General features: G+C 39.7%; 1 protein-coding gene across 5 annotated transcripts in view; it reads left to right on the forward strand.

The window, feature by feature from the left end:
• The first annotated feature begins 10395 nt into the window (after positions 1-10395).
• The window catches only part of NCOA6 (nuclear receptor coactivator 6), a 51293-nt gene continuing 34732 nt past the window's right edge, over positions 10396-26956 (forward strand). The window contains exons 1-3 of one of the 5 annotated variants that reach the window (XM_039323638.1): positions 10397-11166; positions 12007-12063; positions 23039-23169. The gene's annotated coding sequence lies outside the window, so the exon portion shown is untranslated. Of the gene's footprint in view, positions 11167-11266; positions 11523-12006; positions 12064-14819; positions 14897-23038; positions 23170-26956 lie in introns of those variants that run through there. The other 4 variants (XM_039323639.1, XM_039323641.1, XM_039323637.1 and 1 more) reach the window with 4 other exon arrangements.

Consider the following 26956-nt stretch of genomic DNA (forward strand, 5'->3'; position numbering starts at 1 on the left):
AAAATAGCATATAATGATGTTCAGCCTAATCCTCAAGAAGAATTATCTAACTGGCCCAGCAGAATCTGTTAGGAAACAATGAGCTGTCAAATACCCCAAAAGTTAATGTGTTCTTATCAGAAGCATTATCTCCTGTCATTTTGAGGTAGAAAACATAACACCCAGGATGTATGCAAACTATTCTCCCCAATACCGAGAAGCAATCATTTTTTTTTCTTGTCATATTGTCTCCTCCAAATGTGGTCTCCCTCAAACATTAAATGAGACCTCCAGAAACCAAAATGTTTGTCCATCTCTTAACAACAAACAATAAACACCATGAACTTTAGATCAATTACTAGGATTAGATGATTATAGTTTTTTTGAATTGTCATGTAAGTATTCTTTGCCCAAACATGCACAGTACTGTAGCCGTATGTTTAGTTTTGATACCTTTTGATATCTAATCATGGGTTGACAGTCCTGAGTATTTTAACTCTCTCTATAACTAGAGGATTTAATAAGCAGTGTGCAAAATAATAAGCACATAGCAATTATTACCAATAGTTGCTAGATTTTACCAAGTTAGATACAGTATTGAAAATTATAGGGAGTAATGCTTTAAAGAATTGTAATATCCAATATATGATTATCAATATAAGGACATTTGGACTTCTATATGTCTCATACATTAATCTGTTCCAACAAGGCAGATTTTATATGCTAACCAACTAAGGTCTGAAGTCAAAAATTTTACAATTCTTTCTCTTAGAGTTGTTTTTGTTATCTATAGCATGGATTTCTTCAGCAAGTAAAAAGAAGTTACCCTGAATTAACCTATTCATTTATTTATTCTGAGAAAACAACAGAATGCATCCAAAGCATACATGCATTCCAAACTCTAATTTACCATGCAAATGCAAAATATAATTGCAGAAACTGGAAAAAGTATTGTGGTAATAAATAATGTGGGTAAAAATTGCAGGCCAGGCATACATATTCAGGACTCTTCCACTAACAGCTGCTATTTGCAGAAAGAATTGGGTGAACTCAGTGGAACATATGAATCAATGTGCATAGGATGGGGAGTGAAAGATTAACTCAAAATGAACACCAAATTCATTACTTTAAAGCAGTGGTTCTCAACCTTTTTTATGCCGCGACCCCCAACCAGTCATAAGTCAAGGACTACCCAACCAGTCGTAAATCAAGGACTTTCCCTGCCTGGGAGCGCCACGCATGCGTGGTGCTGCCCCTGCACCGGCCGAGGCGTAGCTGGCAAGCGGCAGAGACGGCGCAGGACGACCACCGGCTGGGCCACCAGCTGGCCCTGCCCAAGGGAGGTAAGGCACCTGCCGGGCCCCACGTGCGCCAGCAACCCTCCCTGCGCCTGCCGGCCTCCCGACAGCTCGCCTTCGCTGCAGACAACTTGCAGCACCGTTTGCAGAATGGGACTTTTGGCGGGCTCAGCAGGGCAGAGACAGCCTTTTGTAACCTTCTGACAAGCAAACTCAATGGGGAAGCCAGATTCACTTAACAATCATGTTACTAATTTAACAACTGCATAGATTCACTTAACAACTGTAACAAGAAAGGTCATAAAATGGGGCAAAGCTCACTTAACAAATGTCTCACTTAGCAATAGAAATTTTGGGCTCAATTGTGGTTGTAAGTTGCAGATTATCTGTACTGCAAGCTGACTCTGCCCACAACCTGGAGTTTGATCCTGAAAGGGCTCAAGGTTGACTCAGCCTTCCATCCTTCCAAGATGGGTAAAATGAGGATCCAGATTGTTGGGGGCAATATGCTGATATTGTAAATTCTTCTTTGTTTAATTCCAACAAGATAAATAGCACAACCCTCCATAAACCTATTTGAATTCAGTGGAGCTTTTACCCAAGTATGCCAAGCACTGCAGCATAATCTGGAATTTATACCCCACCCTTCCATTTATTTTACCATTCAAAGCAGATTTCAACAACAAAAATGTATATAAAAATAATGCAATTAAATCAAAATTAAAGCCTGTCACTTAAATAAGTACCACTAAAAATTTGGCAAAAGACCTAGGTTTTTATTAGAGATATACAGCTATTTGAAAAAGGTACTTTAAACAGGAGATGGGTAATATCTGTGAAGTGTAAGGCAGATTACCTCAGTGAAAATAGGCAAGATCAGTTATTAAAGGCTAGATGGAAAAGAACCCAAATCTTAAATCCACTGCAAGCAGAAAATATGCAAAACGTACACACACCCCTAATTCAGATAAGATGGAGAGGAGGGACAATATATTACATAGGATTGGCAATATTGTTATAGTTAGTATGAACAAAACTAGGATCTTGTGGCATTCCTCATGATACTTCCTTTCAAGTTGAAGTGGAACCATTAATGAGCAGTTTTGGGGTACAATCATTTGGTTAATCATGAATCCATATAACAATAATATATCACTTAGTCCAAAGGTTTCAAACTCAAACGAAAATGGGAGTCATATTACATAAAGTGTACTAATTGTGGTTTGCATTCATACACATACAAAAAATGCAACAAACTTTGAAGCTGAATTGAAATTGAAATGCTTATTTGGAAAATATTGGGTAATATTGCTTAATGTACTGAAAATAATGTGTGGTTATTTTTGAATTTCTTCATTCTGACTACTTCATTGACAGTGCTCTGCAGAGATCAGAATGTCAACACTGATCCTGAAGTATTGTGAAGTGTCCTATCATAAAATTGCTTGCAAATGTTCATCACTGGGTACTGACCATAAGGCTGATTTGTTAATCTTCATTGACAAGAAAAATGGCACTACTTATGTAAGCAAAGTAAACATTGCCATGATTCTAGCAGATGCAGAGACAATCTCAGAAACATTTCTATTGAAGGAAATTTGTAAAAATCCAGAATAACAACATTAACATATTTCTATTTCAGGATAGTATCACGCTAAAGCTCCACTATTTCCACCTGGAATTCTTCTAAAAAACTCCAACTTCCACAGCAAATATATGGGCAAAGAATTTAAATTGTGTTTCAAAAACCTTAAAGTCTTTAAAATGTCAGTCAAACTGTTTATGTGAGTTATTAATTACATCTACATATTTCTTTTAAACAATATGATTCAGTTATTCCTAATCACCTTGAGCTGGCAAATTAACCAAGTTACCAATTGCAAGCTGCTTTGCCCATAACATAAAGGAACCATGACAGGGAGCTTACATTGGGTGATCAACAGCTTTGTATTCTGACTTTAAAGGTTAGTGTATTCAGGTGCTAAGTGACACATCAGAAAAACCAAAGTAGATATAATAGTCTAATCAGCAAGGAGAAGAATATTTTTGTTTTTCATTGGCTTCTCTTAGAGCCTAGAATCTCTTAAAGTAGCTATCTACTTTCACTATGCAACAATTCTCCATATTGCTACCATGTGGATTAGGAAAGAACTAAATTGCCTATGACTGGATCCTCTTGAACACACAAAATTAACATCTTAATAAAGTCTATTTGTGTACTTTCATCTTTACAGCTATGAAGATACTTGACATACCAAGATTATTTAGTTTTGCTTTGAATGTTCTTCTACTGTATCCAGATCTAACTTTACATTGCCCAAATAAAGTCACCTTCTTGGCTTTGTTGTTGACCAAAAATAAGTCATTGTCGGTACATTTTTCTGATAGAAACCAACATACCAGTTGGGCCAGGCTCTCTCTGCATTTACACAGGGTATTGTTATCTGCTCAACTTGAGCATATTGGTCTTAACACTCAGACACTCCAACTCTCAGCCTACTTAGGATCCTTCAGATAGTATAACGGGGGTCTGATCCTTCAGCCATATTCTCCTTTAATGTTATTCCTTGCTCGATGGTCTCCTTCCTGCATCTTTTAATTATGCTTTGTTTTACATACCCTCAAGAATGTTGTTCTTGCCAATAAACATTTGCTCTGAGTACTCCTATAACACAATGTGTTTCAAAACACATTTCAGGTGGACCATCCATGGCCACTGACATCAATTATACCCCACTGCAGCTCTGCAGGTTTTTTTTTTTTTTTTGCATGTTTCCAATTCCTGTTAGTATACCATTTGTTAGTGGATAGTAAATCCAATACTTCTTCAGTCATGCTTAGGTTTTGGGCAACTCCTCATACAAATACTGCACAATAAGCAGGGGATCTTACCCTGGTAGACTCATCAAGTACAATTGAAAATGCTTTGAAATGTATTGATACATATTGTCAAGTCAGTAAACCTGTTGGAAACAATTTTCTTATTGGGACAAAGCATTTAACTTGCATTTAAAGCAATCTTTTGTAAATTGACCTTCAGTTAATGGTCATGGTTTTGTAATCATTTCATGATGAAACTTCATTGATATTTATGAAAACATTTGTTGTTTTGCAAGAGCTGCCTTGAATTGTTAAACTGTTTTGTCTTACATTTTGCCTGTTATTGCTGCACACTTCTCTTGATGCGTCACCTTTAGAACTAAAAAATGTTGCAAACAAATGAGACACTGCTTTGATCTTTTACTCCTATAACCAAATATAATTTTCTCACTCATCTTGACATTTTTCTTCTGCAATCACTTTTCTCAATGTTAAATTTTTGTTAATGTTAGTGATCTGTTTGGATAGTACAAAAAACAAAAACAAACCAAACACCAAACCTCAACAAACCACATGCAGTCTGTCGACTGTGTATTTGAGACCCCCTAATTTACTATATATTTTACCCATTTATGAAGAAGAATATCATGAGGCACTCTATCTTAAGGCTTGGCTGAGGTCCAGTAATGCTGTATCTATGGCATCTTTTTATCTACTATGCTAGCAACTCTATAGAAGATCAGTATAGTACAATCTGTCTGTGATACATCTATCCTGGTTCTTGCTAACTGTAGCATGCTTCATTAACACAGAGCTTGACAATCCTTTCAAAGGATTTCCAAGTGTAGATGTCATTCTTCCTCTTGTTAAAGATAGAGATAATTAACATATGTTCTCTTTTGGTCCCGAGATATAGCAATAGTTGATAGCACTTAAACTATATTCTCTGATCACTACTACCGTAGTTCCTTTAGTATGTAATAATAATAATAATGATGATGATGATGGTGGTGGTGGTGGTGGTGGAAGGGACCTTGGAGGTCATCTGTCCAACCCCTGTTCAGGCAGGAAACCCTATACCATTTCAGACAAATGGCTGTCCAATCTCTTGTTAAGACTTCCAGTGTTGGAGCATTCACAGCTTCTGGAGGCAGGTTGTTCCCTGATTAATTGTTCTAACTGTCAGAAAGTTTCTCCTTAGTTCTAGATTGCTTCTCTCTTTGGTCAGTTTCCATCTGTTGCTTGTCTTGCCTTCAGGTGCTTTGGAGAATAGTTTGACTCCCTCTTTGTGGCAACCCCTGAGATATTGAAACACTGCTATCATGTCACCTCTCGTCCTTCTCTTCGTTAAATAGACATACCCAATTCCAACAACTGTTTTTATATGTTTTAACCTCCAGACCCCTAATTATCTTTGTTGCTCTTCTTTGTACTCTTTGTAGAGTCTCAACATCTTTTTTACATCATGGTGACCAAAACATCGTGGTTTGGACAAAACTCAGCAGCACTTTTTCGTGCGGCTGCTGATAAAAACACGATCGCTAACATGATTGCCAATATCCAATAACGGATATGGCACAAGAAGAAGGTGACCAAAACTGGATGCAGTATTCCAAGTGTGGCCTTATCAAGGCATTGTAAAGTGTATTACCACTTCATGTGATCTTGATTCTATCCCTCTGTTAATGCAGCCTAGCACAGTGTTGGCTTTTTTGGCAGCTGCAGCACACTGCTGGCTCATGTTTACGTGATTGTCCACTAGGATTCCGAGATCCCTTTCACAGTTACTACTATTGAGCAAGGAACCACCTATACCCGTGGTGGTGAACCTATGGCACGTGGGCCATAGGTGGCACACAGAGCCCTCTCTCTGGGCACGCGCACCGTCACCCAGTCCTAAGCCTTCAGCTGGGTTTTATAAAACCTTTTCACTTTAGTCCTCCGCCGTGTGAAAAAAAAAAGGTTCAATTAATCAATTTCAATTTCTCACGGGGAAAAAAAGATCTCGCAAAGTTTGATTGATTGATTGAACTTTTTAGTCCCACCTAGTCTGCCATTACCACCGCAGCCACGCCCACCCAATGGGCCACATCCATCCGGCAACCAATGATACATAAGTGGGTTTTGGGTTGCAGTTTGGGCACTCAGTCTCTAAAAGGTTCACTATCACTGACCTATACTATACTATGCATTTGGTTTATCTTGCCTAAATGTAGAATCTTACTTTTTTCACCACTGAATTTCATTTTGTTAGTTAACGACCAGTGTTCAAGTCTGTCAAGATCCTTCTGTATCTTAAGTCGGTCTTCTGAAGTGTTGGCTATTTCTGCCAGCTTGGTGTCATCTGCAAATTTAATGAGTTCCCCATCTACCCCCTCATCCAAATCATTGATGAAGATGTTGAAGAGCACTGGGCCCAGAACAGAGCCCTGAGGCACCCCACTACACACTTCCCTCCATTGAGGACCACACACTGCATACGCTGGTCAGCCAGCTATGAATCCATCTGCTGGTGATGCTGTCTAACCCACATTTTTCTATCTTATCAAGTAGTAGGTTGTGATCTACTTTATCAAATGCCTTACTGAAGTCCAAGTAAATTATATTCACAGCATTCCTCTGGTCCACTAATTTTGTCACTTGGTCAAAGAATGCAATAAGATTTGTCTGGCATGATCTGTTTTTGACAAACCCATGTTGGCTTTTGGTAATGACTTTGTTTGCCTTTAGGTGTTTACTGATTCGTTGTTTGATTATCTTTTCCAGAATCTTCCCAGGTATTGAGGTCAGGTTGATAGGTCTATAGTTTCCTGGATCCATTTTTTCCCCCTTTTTTGAAGATGGGAACTACATCAACTCTTTTCCAGTCCTCTGGTAGTTCCCCAGTGCTTCAGAATATTTGAAATATATAGTTCAGTGGTTCTGAGATCACATCTGCCAGTTCCTTCAGAACATTGGGGTGTAATCCATCTGATCCTGGTGATTTGAACTCATCTAGGATGGACAGGTGCTCACTTAACATTTTCTTGCCTATCTTAATCTGCATTTCTGTTTTTTACAGTACTGTTTTTGATAGGTTGGACTGTTTTTTCTCTTTGTGTAAAGACAGATGCAAACCCATCTGGCCCCAGAAATTTATTTAAATTAGCTAAATTTGCTTATTCTTTCTTTTCTATCATAGAATGTAGTACCTTTATTCTCTCAATGATATACTGATAACCAGTTAGAGTTCCATATTCCTTCTGAGAGAAAAAAATGCAAAACAGGATCAGCATCAAACATTACCAATTCACAATTTCTCTTTGCAACGGACCTACTCTCTCTTTACAATCCTTTTATTTCTATCAGATCTAAAAATCACTTTTTTTGCTATTTTTGGAATTGCTATACAAGCTGAACGTTTATACATTCTGAATTTGAGCCTTTCTGACACAGTTTTATAGTTTCTGGCAATTGCCATGCATTTTTCTTCAGAGTCCTCTTCTTCCATTTCCTGTATAAGTCACTTTTTGTTTTCATCATCTTAGTGAAATTTGCATAAATGCATGCTGGCCTCATTATATTTCTCTAATTTTTCTTTCTTATAGGGATGGCTAGTAATTGAGCTTTTAGTATTTCATATTGTAAAGTATCATATCATTTCTGGACACTGAAGTTTCTTTCTTTCAAGTATAAAGTCACTGGAGGTACTTCCTCTCAAAATTCATCCAAAACTACTCTTCTGAAGTCCTACACACAGCACATACAACATACAGGTCTGATTCTTGTCAATTCTTTCTGGGTATCAAAAAATCAGATTGTTACTAGTTACATTCACTTTTTAATCAATTCCTTTCTGGTAGTGAACACCAGTTCCAAGATAATAGACTTTCTTGTTCTTTCTTCTACCTTCTGACAAATGAAATTGTCAACAAGAAAGGGCAACAATTTTTGAATTTCTGACTTGGTGGAGTTAGATTTTTAGCAGATATCAGGTTATTGAAAAATCTCATTATCACAATCTGATGGTCATTTAATGCAGAAAAGCTGATTTCTATATTTTCTTGTTGTCCAGGGACAAGGTACGTTCTTTCTTTTTCTTTTTTTGTATGTGTGTGTGTGTGTGTGTGTGTATACATACATACATACATACATATATACATACATACATAGTCTTTAATTGCATTAAAAACGCAAATCCTGGGTGTGTGCATGTTAGAAAAACAAAAGAAATCGAGCACCAGGATAAAAGTACAAACAAAACTGTTTAATATAAAACCACTTAGCTTTTGTCAGCCAAACTGCTGATATCGTCAAAGTGAAAGTAAAGGATCTGGGAGTTTACTTATATGACCAGCTGCTTCTGTGCCCTGCTCCTTAAGTGAGCCAACGGTCCATTTGCTTTGATCGGCCGTAATGCTCCTAGTCGTCCCACACTTATCAGCATATTGGCGAGTTCACAAGCTGTTCCCCTGTCCGCAGTCACTCCCTTAGCGTGCGTGCAAATGCCCAGAGGCTGATTATCCAGCCGCTTTTGCTCTTTGCTCCACTCCCCCCTTCTTCTAACCGAGCCTGAACGTCCGTCCCAGAATTGAATTCAGGGCGTGCTACAGATTCATTGTCCTCCCTGGGGGTCGCGGTTGTTTCATCTATAGCCACACTGTTCTGATCCTGCAAGGAACGGGGTGGTTGCATTCGACGTGAGTTACAGCGCTGTCCCTCCCACCCGAGTGTCTGGTAAGCAAGTAGTAGGTCTATGCATCGATTAATTGAGTCCTCGTCAGATAGCCAGGCCTCCTTGAGCAGTCGGCCACCTTTGGTGGCATCACGAGATATGGCCTCAGTGTTGGCAAGATCAAACATATGGCCATATTACTTGTATTTTTGAGTAGGTTTCTAATATAGTAATTATGCTGCCTATTTCAGCAAGACCAATGTTATCTGCAGTCTGATAAAAACTTGTTAGGCATTTATGAATAAGTAAAATAATCACATGATGAGCATCAATAAAAAATTCAGAACCAAACATACTAAAATCAGCATATACATATTCAACAAGGCAATAAAAAAAGAAGGCAAAGAAGATAAATCAATCAAGATTATCTTATAGAATTCTCTTCTATAAATTAGGGCTTTGAATGCAACTCAATAAATAATGTTTGTATTTAAGTTTGTGCTTTAATACTTCTTTAAGGGGGTTTCTTTGTATTCATTTTTTTTTTGCTGAAACAGATGTGACTACCTCTTTCTAGAAATGTATATCTAAATGTAGATGATTTCATTAATTTAAAATATTCCATAGGAAGGAAGTAGAAATATAGTTAAATAGAGTTTTGAACTCAGGACTCTATGACCATTATATCTCTAGACATATGATCGTTTGAATCAGCAGGACAATTCTGTTTATAAATAAGCAAATATTGTGAAAATGTTGAAATAGCTAATCCTATGGTATTTTAAAGATTAACAAGCATATTGTGACATATGTAAATGTAATAGCTTCCACAATATACACATTACTTAAGTCAGGTATGGTCCATCTTACTTCATTGTTCTGTTTCAGTTAGTGATCAGCTGAAAAAAAGATGTGTTAAGGGAAAGTCACTTCAGAATCTCATTGCTAAGAAGACACAAGGCAGAGGAGCTTCCAGGCAACCAATACACTACAAATCAAAATTCCATTTATTCTATTTTAACAGATTTTCTCTGGTTAAAATAAAGACTTGCTAAAAATACATAGGAAGATTGCAAATGGGAGATAGTAAGGCCAGGTTTTACTCCTGAAATGAAACTCTCCATTTCCCAAAGAAAGGAGAAGTGCTTTCAAATGGTGGGTTCCTAGTACTACCATTCAAAAAGCATTCAGCACATTGGTAGTTTTGTTTGGTTCTAAAAAGAAACTCCTTCAAATGGAACTTGGTGACCTCACAGACATATCCAACTTCTCCACTACTTTTTTTCTGGGATGCTTTTTCAATTTCCCTGTCTAACCTCCATCCTTGGATTTCCTGATGGTTCATCCCAACACTAATCAGGTGTGATCCTTCTTAGCTTTTTGAGATCAGCCAACTTAGGTGCTGGAATTCCAGAAAAGAACTTTTGGGAAAGAATTATGGAAGAACAAAAAGGATGAACATAATTTGGCCTTTAAAGCATCATCTGGTTAGCATTCCAATCCTCAAGAGTACAGTAGGATTAACTTCTGAACTCAAACCCTCTATTCATTAATTTCTTTCTTACTGCAGTTTCCTGATCTTATAATGCCACAACAGTATACATAATGGTGATTTTGCATAATAATAATAATAAATAAATAAATGTTGTGTATAAAGTTAAATGCATATTCGAATACCAGTGTTCTTAGAATAAGAATGGGGGAAAGAGGTCATTCCCCGATAGGATAAAAGCCCACTGAATTTCAGCAGGCGAGTTACAGGACGCAAGGGAGGAAGGAATCGCGAGAGGGACCTCTGAGAACAATATCTGGCCTTCTTGAGGAGGCGCGGACTCTTGTGGATGGAAGTGAAATCCCTTTTCAAGCTATGCTGCAGGCAGTTCTGGCGTGATAGGCATCCTAACGGTTTCCCTCCGCACGCCCAAGGCAAGTTGACTTGAACATGTGGACGCGGGAATTGTCTCAATGCGGGATCAAGAGCATTCTTTCGCCAAGAGAGGTACCATATTTTAATAAAAACGCTTGAAAGAGAGGCACGGCGGGCTTCTGATCCATTTCCACGAGGACTCTTTCTGAGGAAGAAAAGCGAGGAAGGACAACGAAAGCCACCGCCACGGAAGCCCGGCCGTGAACGCGCCACTGCCGCCGCCGCTTCCCGACCGGTGGCGCGCGCCCGGTCACAGGCGACGCGCGCAGCCGGGCCTGTCACGTGGCCTCCCCAAAGAGAAGGAGGAGGAGCCTGGGCCGGGCTTTGAGGGTCGGTGTCCTGGAGGTCCGGGTCCACACCGACCGCCTCCCCGCCCCGTTCTCCCCCGCTCTCCTCCGGGCCTTCCTCGCCTGGGCGTCCGGTGGCGGGGAGGGCTGCCAGCTCAGGCGCTCTGCAGGCGCGTTGGGCGGGAGCAGCAGCGCCACCAGGTGAGCGCGCGGCTCTAGGCTCAGGGCGGTTGTGTTGCGCGAGGCGGGGCCGAACGGGTGGGCTGCGGAGAGGGGGGCGAGAGAGCGGGGGACGCCTGAGCTGCAGCCCCACCGGGCGAGCGGCGAGCAGGCCGGCTGTGGGAGGGGCTGGTCTGACAGCCGTTGCAAGGGACGGGCAGCGGGAATGTGGGCCTGGTCAGGGGCTGTCGGGATCAGGGGAAGGCAGTCGGACGGATGGGCCTGCCAGGCTGGCTGGGGAAGGGCGAGGAGACAGGGAGGGGAGCTGGAAAGCCTTCCTGGGGAGACCCCGCATCTGGAGTTGGGGGCGAACGGGTGACGGAGTCTGCCTGGGCCAGGTGAGAGAAGAGGGGAGCTGCTCTATTGAAAGGAGAGTTAGTTTTAGGCCAGGCTAAGAGATCCTGGCATTGGGCCTGGCTGGCTCCCCCCCTTTGGGGGGGGGATTTTGTAAGAGAGAGGGAGTCTTGGATGAAACGGGGGCTCCAAAATAAAGCACAATGGCTGTCCTTTTCCCTCCCAACGCCCAGTAGCTTAGGCAATCTAGATTTGATTGCTTGACTGCTCTGTGCAAAGTACTGTTGCCTCATTTGATTTCCTTTGAGGGACGTAGTAGTAGTATCAAAATGAGCACGTGAGCTGGGGCTTGCACTGGGAGTCCAAAAGGGTGGACTTCCATTTCAGTGAAGCTAATCTACCTTGCTCTGTTCCACCTTTTGTTGTAAAATCATACAGCAATAATTAGCCATTTATTTTGAAATTGATTGGTGGCTCCACAGGATATCCAAAGTGATATATGTAAAATGGCTTTATACTGTTTTTCAGAATCCAGAGGGACAGTAACCAAATAATTTCTCTGTATGCTTGACTTTTTCCCATTAAGTAAGTCACACAAATTCATTTGACATCAAATGCATAAAGGATTGCATTCTCAGGCAGTAATTGGAACATTGGTGCATATGGACATTGCATCAATTGCCTATTGTTTTGTCCGTTGATATTAGAAAATGACCCTTGATCTGACATCTAGATAGCTTAGATGATTTTGCTGATGTCATACTGGATATAGTAGTGTAGTTTAGTTATTTCAATAATAAAGTAATCTGATATTCTATTGGTTGTGATTTATACTTTGGTGTTTGAATAAGTCTCAACTTAATTCAGTTTCTGATTATGAGATGTACATATTTGTACTGTGTTGTCATTCTTTCTGGACAGGTTTTGTTTGTTTGCTCTGGGAATTCTGGTGATGTTCCATTTGATTATTGTACTAGGCAGGTCTAATCTTCTTAATTTTTTTTTTAAATCAAAATTGGTTAGGTGATACAGCCTTTATTTTAAAAGGTGTTTTGAAATATGACAAGGCAAGTAAATTAGGAAAATTTGTGAAGTTTGATACAGCTTATAATGCTTATATGGAAATATGTTTACATAACCACATTTTGTATCATAATTTCAGGACATACATTGTCCTGCGATGACCCTTAATCTAAGATAGGAGAACTAAGACCCTGAAATCTTCAGTTCTTTTTTATTTGCTTATTCCGTATATTTTAATAATGTGTTTTAATGCCTTGTTTTCTAAAAAAAAAAAAAAAATCCTTAACCACAGTATGTATTTTAAAGATACGGTTAAAGTATAAAGCAATCTATATTCTTTTTGATTGCAAGTCATAACATAATTACTGTTTATTTTTATATTATGAGCTTTCAAATCTTAATTTTTCACATTTCTTAATATACAGCCAAATTCTGGAAATGGTCTATTCCATATTAGGATTTGGGAGGGATTGTATAAATACACTACTTCTCTATGTGCTAATATAGTTTTAATTTTGGTTTGCTTGCAGTAATTGTCTAGTTTCACATAACAGAGAGTTGTTTTGAACTGGAGTGAGAGGCTATATTAATTCTAAATAATATATTAAATAATAACAATGCCTAATGTAATTGCTGCTGAAGAGGAAGGTGCAAATACAATCCATTAAATAATCTGAGCCGATAGAGTGATTTAAAAGGCCTATGAAAAGCATTCAAAAGAAATGTTTCACAGAACTTCTTAGTGTAAATGAAATACTTTCCTACAAAACATTGAAGCATGTCTCTTTGAAGACTGTAGCTGATGAGACCACATGCATGCAAAGAGATCCCAGCAGAACTGTTATTTGTTCATGAACACAACTTGGAACAGCTTTTGAAATAATACTGCAAGCCTTGCAAAAGATGGGCTATTTGGATGCTAAAAAGAGAACACTTTGTTCACCTTATTCAAATGTTTTGCACAATTGTATGTTTGAGCATCTAGTTCTAAACACTCCCAAAAAATTTAGTATCAATAACTTCGTTGCTCTCTACAGAGTTTTTGTATAAGTCACTATATATAATCTCTGTATATAATCTAAATATTGACTAGTTTTTCTCAGAATTCCGTCTATTAGAGAACTTTTGTTTCAACTAATTATGGTGAGAATTGACTAATAGATTTTATATTTTTAAAAGTGGTTCAGTCAATGCTTACTTTTTCATCTCAAAAATTAGAGGTATGATGTAAAAGTTTCATGCTTATTGAAATTTCAGTTGATGGAAACTCTTTACTTAGCAGCTGCTTCTTTGAGTAAAAGGGCAAGACAAGCAAGTTTAATAAATCTTGACTCCTATATCAATAATAATAATAACAATAACAACAACAATAATAATAATAATAATAAAGTTGGAAGGGACCTTGGAGGTCATCTAGTCCACCCCCCTGCTCAGGCAGGAAACCCTATACCATTTCAGACAAATGGCTGTCCAGTCTCTTCTTAAAAACTTCCAGTGTTGGAGCATTCACAGCTTCTGGAGGCAGGCTGTTCCACTGATTAATTGTTCTCACTGTCAGAAAATTTCTCCTTAATTCTAGTTTGCTTCTCTTTTTGATTAGTTTCCATCCATTGCTTCTTGTTCTGCCTTCTGGTGCTTTGGAGAATAGCTTGACTTCCTCTTCTCTTCATTCTAGAAGTTCTTTCCAAATATCTAGTATAGGAGAATAAAATTACCTTCTCCATCCTTAACTTTCCACATAAACAAGAGTTCACAGTTCTTCCTTTCTTTTCTTCTCCTGTCCTCCCTCATTTATGTATTATCTTCATATTTTCTCCCTATTCCAGACTTCCTTAAGTTTGCTGCCCTCCATATATACAGTCTTCATCTCAAGAATTTTCTGTTCGTTTCTCTTCATACATCCAAAGACTGCCTAGTTTTGTACAATTGCCCATATTCAGAAGATAATACAGTACAGGAGAAGATCCACCACTGGAATAGAATAGCTATTTTATACATATTATGCATAGTCTATGGTGGCAAAAAATCAAAAGTCTGGTAGCACCTTCTTGTGAGACAGATTGCAAATGCATATCAAATAACAATTGTAATATATTAAAATTCATTCTGTTTGTTCAGGCTTATGAATGTGAGTTCAACAATTTCTTATTCAAAGTTGGTATTAAAGTCCTGCTTTTCCAAAACAGTCAATTTTAAGTCTGCTGTGGAGTATTTTGGTAAATTGAAATGCTCTGATATTAACTTGTTTTGAGTCCTGATGTCAAACTTTGTATCCATTAATTATTTTGCACAAAGTTTATCCCACTTGTTTTTCATAGAATCCAGATGGCCATTGCTGGCAGATGATGGCATATATCTCATTAGGGGTGCCTTTACACACACCTCCTTCAATCTTGTGAGTACTTGTTGGACCCTGTGATAGTGCTGTTTTGTAGATATGGAGGCAAAGTAGTCATCTAGTTTTATTGCACGGTTTGATTCCCATGCTGCTATCTTCTTCTGTTCTTTCTTGTTGCTTGTAGAGAATATATTTCAGATTGGGTGGTTGTTTGTAGCCAGGTATAAACCTGAGAAATTACAGTGTAATTTCTGTTATGTCCTGTAGCTTATTGACAATATTTTTGAGCAATTTGAGCTCTTAGTGGCAACCAGTGATGTTCTGTTTTTTAATATGTTCTTCCTGGGAATTGATCTGGCAATTTGTCTATTGTCTATTGATCTCACCGAATGGTAGTTATCTCCTGAATGTCTGGTTTAACTCTGTGCATTTGATGAAATGAGCTGCAGCTCACAAAAGCTTTTGCCTTTTAAGAAAATGTGTTAGTTGGAAAAGATACTGTCAAACTCTCGATTTTTTGCCAAACTGAGAAGGCTATTCTAATCTATTAAGCTTCAAAATTTTGCAACCAAGTAAATCTCTTTAAAAAAAAGTAAGCAAAATAATGATTAAGCTATTCACTAAGGATTCCATTTACTTTCACAAATATTTTATTTCCATTGTACACTTTTCTTATCCCATTCAACAATTACCGATAGTTGTGATCCTATGTAGAGTTGAAGGCCCAAGCTATGGTAACTCATGCCCTTATATCAGTTTAAGTCACTACAATGTGCTTTATATGGGTCTGCCTTTTTTTTAAAATATTTTTTTTTATTTTCCATTTATTCATAAACTACCATAACTATATTATCATTACCCACCCACTCACCCATCCACCCACCCACCCTCAACCCTCCCCCCCTCACTTCCCAGAGCAGAGCACAAGGTTATTAATAAGAAAGTTAACAATAATAAAAAAAGGAAAAGAAAAAAGAAAAGGAAAGAAGAAAAAAACATCATACTTAACCTTTAACTCCCCTTATAAGTCATATAAACAAATCTCTACAACAGTTGCTATAAAATTTACTCATAAAGTAGATGAAACTTTGTAGTCCCATACTTTTTCTGAATATAATCTATCCATCTTCTCCATAGAATAATATATCTTTCTTGTGTATGATCCTTCAAATAAGCAGAAATTTTTGCCATTTCTGCAAAGTTAGAAACTTTAAATATCCATTCTTCTAAAGTAGGCAACTAATCTTTCTTCCAATATGAGCCTACTAGTAACCTTGCTGCAGTTAATAAATTCAACATTAAAGTAGTTTCTTTGTCATTTAAATCCACAAAAATACCCAATAAAAATAATTGAGGGGTAAACTTTATCTTCCTTTTAAAAATATTTTGAATGTTCCACCAAATCATAATCCAGAAAGCCTTTACCTTTTATGGGTCTGCCTTTGAAGACTAAGGTACTTAGAAATTATAGTTGTTACAGTATGCACTATTTATGCATTGGCAAATAAAATCTGCTATAGTCACATAACACCATATTGCAGTCTTGTCTTGGTTTTCAACAGGTTTCTGGTTACAATGCAGAGTGCTGTTTTTGACATTTTAAGGTCCCCATGACTTGGTTTCCATCTCCTCCAGGGACAAACAAACCAACGATTTCATTTATTTGTTCCAGTCGGGTATGTTTGGTACTCCCTATATAAAAGAGAACAAAATTGTGAAGACCCAGAGAAAGTGTTTTTCTCTGAGAGTTACAACTTTAAGGAATAATTTTCCCAGATGTCATCGATCCTTACAATATAACTATTAAAACAGAACTTTTTCTTGGGGTTTTCAAAATATGATGTCATATCGATAAGATTCACTATTTGGCACTTAATGATAGTTATTTTACTATTTTCATTGTTTTTATTTTGTGCTTTATTATTTTTTGGCACCTTTTGTTATCTATGTAAACCATTAGCTACTTCAACATTGGCAGTGTACAAATTCAATAAATAATTTTCAGCAGGTTGATAAAGACCAAAAATCTCATCTGGATGTCCTCTGTCTTAGCATAAAGCCACACGTTAATTTTTACTCATGTAGACCTCGTGCATCTTTTCAATCAGATTTTTACCAACTTCCTCATGGGCTCTTTTAATAAACTAAACCCCACTTAATTTTTCATTCATTCTTGCTACCTTCTCTTTGCATAAAGAAATTTTAAGGACATTTTTTAAATCAAGCAGATATATGATCTTCACACAGATTAAACAAGCCACACAGCCATTTTTAGCAATTATTTTAGTTTCTTTAACATATTATGATTCCTACATAAATCTCTAAGATACATTTCCTCACTTCAGTTTTAGTTGAAATCATTTCACTACATTTATTAAATTTATAAGTAATACTATCATATTAGAGATAATTGTTTAGCTCTCTTCACTAACAAACTAATTCTATCAAAATAATTGCATTTTCTCTGCCTCTTTTAGTGGTTTTTAGTGATTTCTTGTTCTCTGGAGTCGTCATTTGTAACTATCTTTTTCAAGAACTGATCTTGGGAGAAAATGCATGTGGAAAAAAATAAAAGAAGTAAACAGAGTGAAAGTAAAACAACTGCAGGAAGAGAAAGTACAAATGGAAACTATGTTACAATGCCATGGTTTACATGAATTTTTATACACATATATTGCTGTGTTTTAAAAAGTATAAACATATCTGCAGTTTTCCAGATATAATTTGCCCCTTGGCTTTGTTTGTCTTTCTCTTCTTTTTTCATAGTGTTTGCTACCGAGGATTCAGAGGCTTTATCCTTTTTTTTTCCATTTGTGTCTTAATATTTGTGCATTTCTTGATAATCATCTTCTGAGTTTTAGATTTTTTTTAATTGTATGTTTATTTAGGGCATATGCTATAGTTTTATCTGTTTCCCATTTCAACACATAGGTAATGCTGATTGAGAAACCAGTTATCCTGTATCCTCTGAAACAGGAATTTTAATATGGAATACAGAACAAGAATTGGCTAGATCAAGGTATAGAATGAAAAATAAGGATAACAGTGAATGAATTAATAATTAATAATTCATTCTGCTTCTTAATAGGATAGAGCAAGATATTAAAATAACTAAGCATGCTGGGTGCCATTTTGAAAGCGCGTTTCAGACAGAAGTCTTTAAAATCAGGGCCTTTTGGAAGCAGCTGCAATTTTCTCTATCTCTCAGAAGCGGGCGATTTTCTAAACTTAGTGCTTCGATTTAGGACTACGGATACTTTCAAAATTTCATTCCTGCAATACCTGATACCTGATGTTTAACAAATCATAAAACTATGAAACAATAAAGCAATACAGCAATAAAAGAAGAAATGAAGATAGCAGATACGAGGGAAGGGAGTCAGCCCCTCAGGTAGCTGAGCTGTTTGCCATGTAGGGCTTTATAGACCAGCACCTTGAATTGTACCCAGAAGTGCAGCTTATGAAGCAGAAGTGTTATATAGGCATACTGAAGCCTGTCCATCACTGCCCAGCCACTGGATTCTGGATCAGTTGAAACTTTGAGAGGGTTTTTGTGATAGTTAGCTAATTGTTAGTGATGAGCAGTTTTGTTTATTTGTGGATTTGGCATAATAAAACCCTGAAATATTTATTTACTTTATTTAGTATTTATAGCCTGAAATAGAGAAATTGCAGGGAGCCTTGACAGCTTTCTTCAGGTGTCTGAAATATTGACATTAGCGGGTAGAGTAAACCTGTTCAGTATTGTTCCGTAAAAGAACAAAAAAACAGCTTAAAATTACAAGGAAGCAGATTTTAACTAGGCAGCAGAAAGAATGTCCTATCCATAAAAAATGTTCAATAATGAAACAGATTGCCTCAGGTAGTAGTAGATATTTCTTCCAATGGAAGTATTTAGGTGGAGGTTGGATGACCATTTGTGGATGAGGCTGTAATATTAGCATCTTGCCTTGGACAGTGGGTCGATTTCTACAATCCCTTCACAGCTTTATATTATATTAGTGATTGCAATTGGGGCTGGCAGTCATTAAGCAAAGCAGTTGCTAAGTGAAAATCCTGTGAACATAACTGTGCTTATGTTTTTAGTTCAACTTTCCTTGGTTTTTACAGTGTCAGAAGGATACAACTCCAAACAGTCAAGTGAGCCTAAATAGTGGAGAAGGTTTCTGGAACTCAACTCAGAAAGAAGCTGGAGTAAACAGCCAAATCTTATAACCCTTATTCCCCACTCCCCTACCATTTGGAATGCTTACCTAATGCTGGGATAATTAGCAAGAAGGGAATATTTGTATTTACATACATTGGAGAGGAAGGGATTACAAGAGAATAAGCAGGAAGACAAGGGGGAATACTCAACAAAAGTTATGCACTAGTGCTTGCTGTGTGCCTAGCACCTGTGAACCACTTCATAAGGCAGGAGCAGAGGACAGGGCGGCAAGTGTGGTGGGGTACAGGGGCTAAACGGACCAAGATGAGGGGAGATGGACGGAAAGAGTTAAAGCGCAACTTGTGGTTGTAAATCTGGATGGGCTGCCAAATGTCTGAATTTTGATTACAAGACCATGGAGATGCTGCAACAGCTGTAACTTTGGGAACCAGTCATAAATACTATTCTTTCAGCATTGTTGTAATTTCAAATGATTGCTGAACGAATGGTCATTAAATGAGGACTACATTTCTGTATGCATTCAGAAAAATACTTCTAAATATTTTAATATATACTATTATAGTAGCTCATAGAATGAAGCAAAGTGATTCTACATTGATCAAGATGAAAAATATTAAATACAAATGTGAAGGTGCAATCTTTCTGTGTGCAGCAATTTCATATATGCTTGTTTGTCAGGATTTTTCTGATTAAGGGAAAGCTGATATAATCCTTACTTTTAAGGTAGGCAAAGCCTGCCATCTCTGGATAAAAGAAACTTAGTACTAATTCTGAAATTCAGGCAGTTGGAAACCACTTGGGATTGATTTGTATATCTATTGGAAAATGAAATGAACCCTTTTTGTTTTTGTTTCTGTGTGGAAAAGTTTTGTAGTGATAACACAAAAAACTTGATATAAGAAATATTCTATAAATTGCTTGTGTCAGCCGTTACATGAAGAAAGCATAGAACAATCTTAATGAAATTTGTAACTGAACATCCCATGTGTAATGTGGCTATTCTTATTCAGTTCCTAGACAAATAATTTCATAATTTGAGTTGCTGTTGTTTGGTTTCCATCTCCAATTTAAAACTGCTTCTGGTATTTTTATTTCTGCTTTGAAGCTAGTGACATTCAGAGGGTGTAATACTGGCTTAGATGACAAAATTTTTATAACTCAAGAAAAATTATAAAAAGTTATACTCTAAGAGAAGCTTTTGTTTGAAAGTATAATACTTGGACAAAAGAGATTGTAACACATATTCTGTGTCTATGCATGTGCATATTTTTGCAATAAAACTTTGAACTTTGTAAACTATTATCCAAAATTGATCAATATTATTTTACAAATACATAATAAAGAAATTCTGAAAATCAATAAAATAAGAAAGAGTAGGTGAACTACTAGGTATTTCATGTATCTCTGAATCTTTTTATTCAGTTCTCTTTTTTAGGGACCATTATATTGGTATAGTATCTATGTTGGAGGTCTTTGTTCCAATAATATTAAAATCTATTACATTTTCAGCAAATCAGCATTGCTAATAGCATAGAATCACTTTTGCTTTGTTACCAAGTATGTACTAGGAGGTATAGCTTGTGGATGCATTAGTAATAGCAGTGATTTTCAGGCTTCTGGATCCTATTTATCATTTATTCATTGAAGGGGAGGGGAATATCTCATTATTCTCTTCTTAAAATATGTGGCATTTTGTATTATGTCCGGACAATGGCTTGATACTTTGTGAAAACGTAAGCAAATTTGAAGTTACTTTCCCCTTTTCAATTGCTTTACCTAATCAGGGTTTGCCTTCTTTAAAAAGCTTTAGGCATTTATTTGTTATTATTATTTGTCAGCAATAATAGATAGGAAGTGGCTTAGAATGTGAATTCATATTTTACAAGTTTTCTACCATTCTCTAGTCCAGGGGTGTCAAACTCAATTTCATTGAGGGCCGCATCAGCATTGCGGTTGCCCTTGGGGGGCTGGATGGGTGTGGCCAGGGTAGGTGTGGCCTACTGGGCTGGCATGGATGGAGTGGGTGTGGCCTACTGGGTGGGGCGTGGCCACTCTACATCATTTGCGTCAAGGGTGCCTGTGGGGGTCTGGGCAGGAGTGGGACAGATCTGAGGGTCTCTGGCAGAAGTGGGTGGGGCCAGGGCAAGTGCCAAGGCATGGTCCACTGATTGAGCCTCACTGTTCCTCTCATGCCATGCGGGGGGGCTGGATGGTGATGTGGGCTGCCCGGAGCCCTGGGCACCAGAGGTCAAACGCCCAGCCTGACTCGAGTACCCACGGCACCAAGCCCAGCCCCACTTTCCCAAGGGGGCACCCAGCTGCACTTACCTCTTCTTAAAGGCTGCTGCTGCCGTGCTTGCTCTCCTTAGCCAGGTTGCTCATGGTGGGCATGAGGGCAAAGTCAGAGGGAGGCCCATTCCCTCTCATGGGAGGAGACCCGGCTTTGTATCCAAAGCTTCCTTAGCAATAGGATGGTAGACCCCCAGAATAGGCCAGGAGGAGGGGGCAAGGGTATGGTGAAAGGACAGCAGGGCAGGACTAAGGCAGGACTTCCCTCAGGCTCTCCCTCTCCTTTCCTTCTTTGCTTCCTAACTACAGAGTGGTGGGAAAATATTTGAGATGAGGGAGGGAGAAAAACAGGCAAGAAATGCAGCTGGGGAGGTGTCACCCTTCGTGAGGAATGAAGAAATGCACCATTGCCTGGAAGTGGCCAGCAGATGGCCCTCATCTACTTCACATATCTGGCTTGGTGGGCTCTGGGGGAGGGGATGCCATGAGCAGCATGAGAGTCAACATTACCTGCGCAATGCCGCCCAGCCCCCGGCCTGCCCGGTTTTGGCAGGCAGTGAGGCACTCTCCTCACAGTGCTGAGAGGCTGAGCCGGGAGGTGCAAAGCTCACCAGTTTTGCACCTTGCTGCCTGCTGAAACTGGGCAGGCTGGGGACTAGGCAGCTTTGCACTTCTCATCAGATTGGCGCCACCCGGGTCAGCTCTTGGCGGAGCACCCCAATGCCTGCCGAAACCCTTCCCCCAGAGCCCATCAAGCTGGATATGCTAAGTAGATGAGGGCCATTTGCTGGCCACTTCCAGGCGATGATGCATTTCTTCATTCCTCACAAAGAATGACACCTCCCCAGCATGCACCCAGGGGCCAGGGCCAAGGCAGCAGGGGCTGTTCCCTTACTGTTTCCAGGATGGCTTCGCAGGCCACATGAAACCACTTTGCGGGCTGCATCCGGCCCCGGGCCTTGTGTTTGACATGTCTGCTCTAGTCATTCAACAATATTAGTAGTCCTCGACCCACAACCATTCAGTCAGTGACCATTCCAAGTTATGATGGTGCTGAACTAATGGTGGTCACAACCTGTCCTAAAATTCTGACCATCTCAGCATCCCTGTGTCATGTGACTGTTATCTGTGTGCTTAGCACCATTTGTAACTTTCTTGCCAACTTCCCCAAATGTCAATGGGGAACTTGGCAGGAAAGATCACAACTCACTGGTGTAAATCATGCCCACCCATACATCTTCCCCTAGCCCTTCTGCACTCACACCTTCCTCAACCTGTACAATGTCTCTCGTGCATCTTCCTGAATTCTCCCCGGCCCGCATGGCATCTTATGCACCCTCCTCAATCCTTCCTCATACCTTCAGTCCATGCCCCTCATGCACCTTTCTTATGCCTCTTGCGCAGGCTATCCCTCCCTTGTACTCTTGCAAACCCCCCTCATTCCATGTCCCACCCAGCAGCAGCCACTTAGCTGCCTGCAGGCTGGGGACTTGCAATTTGCCTCACCTAACAATCATGGGATTCAGTTCACAACAACACCACTTGGGACTGCTTTACTGCATCACTTAACGATGGAAATTCTAGAATTGCTGTCATAAGTCAAGGACTACCTGTAACTGTAATATAATAACTGTAATGTGATATAACCTGTAAGAAACAGCCTAGTAATCATTTGGTTTACTTTTTTTTGTTTTTAAAGAGATTTGTGGGAAATTAATTGTTTCCTTTTCTTGGTTATAAAGGTCTGTTCTTATCCAAGAAGAATAACAGGACCTCATCCAGAATCTAATCCAGCTCTAAACTATGCTGAGTGGTTTTGTGGATAATGTGATGGCTACTCAATTTAAGATGATTGTGGATTTATGACTAACAGGTATCTAACCTCATGTAAAGAAAATTAATTTATTTAAACAATTTATATGGTTCCCATCTCCCAAAGTTACCCTAGGAGATCTACAAGAGTTTTAAAAAAGCAACAATTTAACAAATATTAAAATTTAATAATATTAAACAAATAGCAAACCACTGATATTTACAATGTGAGATTTTATTGTGTTATATACCAATATTCTTTATTAATGAAGTTATTGCAATGATTCAAGATGCTGACATAATGTTAATATATATTTGACTGCCTAACTTTGTACAGTGCATTCATTAGTCATTGGGACTTAAGCTCCTAATGTGCTTGAAATTACAATTTAGAAGAGATTTATGTATACCTAGCTCATCTAGAATAAGTACCATAAATGTGAGTGAAACTTGTTCTTCAGTACTTTAGATAAAATTACACTTTAAGTTAGTCATTGTTAATGTCAAGGTGGGAGACCTGAACTGCCACTGGCCTAAGAAAGTGATGAAATTTAGGATTTTTCTTACACAATAGAACATAGCTTTAAGTTTATAGGTTTTATAAAACCTGAAATGCATTAATTAAAGCCTCATGCAAAAGGGTAGCTTTTAAATTAATAAAGCTTGGTCCCAAACCTCAGAATAAAATAGATTTCACCATCCTATCATATTAGAGAACTCATTATTTTATATAACATGCATACAAATCTCTAATATGTTTTGGGAAGAGAAGTGTATTTTTTTTACTAATATTAAACAATTTAAAGATAGAAATCTTTGTCAAACTATAACAATAGGTTTAGAAATTTATTCTACCGACTCATAGGTTACAGTGTATAATCTGTTTATAAAAATATGTATAGTGGGGATAGAGGATCTTCTTAGAATGGGAATTGGGAAATATAGCTTTTATTATCAGAAAATGATTAATTTTTAAAACACCCTTTTGTTTCTATCAAATCTTTATTTAATGAAAATGGAGCTCCTAAAAACCATGCACCAAAAACAAAGAATAGGAATAACTGCTGTTTTATTCATCTAATCAGAAGTAGGGATCCTGTATCTTCCTGACATTGCTAAATTACAATCCAATCCTTTCAATACTAAGGCGAGCTGTGATGGATGCTGGCAATAATATCTAAAGAGTCATAGATTACTTAAATCTATCCTAAATTACTGGGATAATTAGTGGTGCTGATATTGTCAACTTTGTGAAATCCAGTGTGGATCATTAAAATTCCTCTGCCTGGGGCCATTCAAATTCAACAGTGTGCTGATGATGTTACCTAGTTCGGGAATGAGTTATTCTCCAGCAGGATGGCTGTAGAGTCCAATGGATGGGTTCTATGACAGCCTTCCTGCCCGGCAGACTGGGTAAAAACTTTGGCCACACCCCTTCCTTTGGGCGTGACCCCAAGTTTTGACTCAGTCTCGAAGCCTGGTAGCAGTGTGAGAATCAGCTCTTGAGAGAGTCATAAAAAAAGACAAAATCTCCCTCTTCCCAGACTAAATTTCTAGAATAAATTGGCAGATAAGGAAAATTTTAACAGCTGACTTGGACCCGAGCTATTACCGGATCTCCATCCACCGGAGGATCGTCGGAGCGGTGAGCGTATCCCCAGGGGCTAGGGTGGCTAGCCAAGGGGTTTGGGGAGCTCACCGGGTCGTTCACCGACCCCCAGCAGGTTAATCAGCTGAACGGCGCGGGGCTCACAGCCCGATCGACGATAGAGCCGGGGCTGGGCTCGGCGCCAAACAGCTGATCGGCGCGGCAGCTGATCGGCGCGGATAATTGCGGCCGGACCGGCCGGCGGAGCCGCGGCGCCATTCGCCACTTCAGGGGAGAGTTTCCCTCCCCCCCTTTTAAGGCCCGAAAGGGCTGTTTTAACTGGCGTTCGCCTTCTTCCTTGCCTTTTCTCCCCTACCGGCGCGCAGGGAGGACAGGAAGATTTCAGAGCCGGCAACTAAGAGCCGCCATTGCGAGCCTCGTGGTCTCCATAGGCTTTGGTTGGGGGGAGTGGCCTCCTCTAATTCGCCATTTTGAACGAGCGGATTAACCCGCCGTTCCATTGTGGGTGGGGTTTTTCGCCATCCGGAGGAATCTACTCGCATCACAAAGAGGGAAGAGGGGAAAACAGATCAAACTGCCATCAGTTTGAACGTGGTCTGTTTTTACAGTCACAGCTTGGGGGAGATAAAGTCACCAGTTATATTGTGTCGTGTCAGGACTGGAACTTCCTCAGATTAGGTGAGGAGGTGAGGAGGAATAATTTCTCTAACTGTTCCTATAGTGACCTTTAGTCACTGCCTTGCAGGATCTCCTGTCCAAAGAATCCTGTCTGTCCGGCCATTGTTTGAATAAGCAGAAGAGGGCAACAGCCCCAAGCATCTGCATCTGATCTGCGTATCTTATTCCCCCACTCCAGGCATTGCCTACTCGGGGTGCCTGGCGCAATGGCAGACAATGTCTCGTATTCAGTCACCGAGGTCCCTCAATTGTCCCCCCCACAGCAGCAACAAAAACGCAGATCTTCTGAACCAGAGGTGGGGGGGAAGAAGAAGGCTAAAACAAAGCACCTTACTCAGAAGGGACAATCTAAAACGGCTGAGCGAGAGGCTTTGAGGAGACATTTGGCTTTAGAACGACAAATTAGCAGGGTGCAGAGAACCAATTCCAATGGGACAAGCGTGGTTTCCCCTGTCCCAGTGGTGGCGCCCAGCTCGGAACCTACTGCCCAGGAGGTTCTCAAAACTTGGTCTCCTCCTGGGGAAACTGAACAGTTAGATTCCTCCAATCCCTCCTCACCAGCCTCTTCACCCGACCACACTCCAGTGCGCCACTCCAGCGACAAAGCGCAGGAGAACACATGGTCGGCACAATTTCAGGCATTCATGCAGGATGCCTTTTCCCAGTTCATGGCTTCTAAGGGGCAAGTGGCTTTTCATACACCCCATAAGGGACGAACTAGGCCGCCCCCTACCAACATTTCTGAGACTTCCTCTCAAATAGGAGAGGGTGACTCATTAGACCTCGATATGTCAGACATGCCCCTTTTGGAGGATGAGGAGACCGCACCTGAGCAGGCGGCAAGCTCTGGCCTCTTTAACCCAGCACTCCTAAAATCACTCCTGATTAAGGCAGTCTCCACGGTCAGCCTCACATCAGTACAGGAGGAGAAGCCCTCTACAAGCAAGGAGGCCAATCCTCTATTTGCCAGAAAGGTTCCACAGGATAAGTACATTCCATGTCCGGAGGTCTTCATGACCACGGTAGAGGAACAATGGTCCTCACTTGCAAGCCCACCGATACCCAATAGCGTGGAAAGAAAGCTTTTTAACCTCTCTCCCTCCTTCTCGAACATGTTAGAGGTCCCCACGGTAGATAACCCCTTGATCTCATTATTTTCTACCTCCGCAATTCCAGGGGACATGGCGGAGGCCTTGAAACCTGAAGAAAAGAAATTTGAACACTCCCTCCGTCGTTCCCACATGGCTGCAGCCTGGGCGGCCAAAGCAGCCACTTCATCATCATTCTTCGCGAGGGCCTGCATCATGTGGTTGAGGGAACTGCAAAGCACGGTGCCTCCAGATCAGGTCAGAGTACACCAGACATTGGCCAAGCTCCTCGCGGCCTCTCAGTTCATGGCTGACGCTTCGCTGTACGCAACAAAGTACGTGGCAAGATCCATTGCGGCCACAGTGGCCTCACGTAGACTACTGTGGCTCAAAAATTGGAAGACAGACCTGAGGTCCAAGTGGCGTCTCTCGACGTCCAAATACAGCGGGGCATCCCTATTTGGGTCCATTCT

Source organism: Crotalus tigris, unplaced genomic scaffold (genome assembly GCF_016545835.1).
Source record: "Crotalus tigris isolate CLP2741 ecotype Arizona unplaced genomic scaffold, ASM1654583v1 scf7180000024281.4978605, whole genome shotgun sequence".
NCBI lineage: Eukaryota > Metazoa > Chordata > Lepidosauria > Squamata > Viperidae > Crotalus > Crotalus tigris.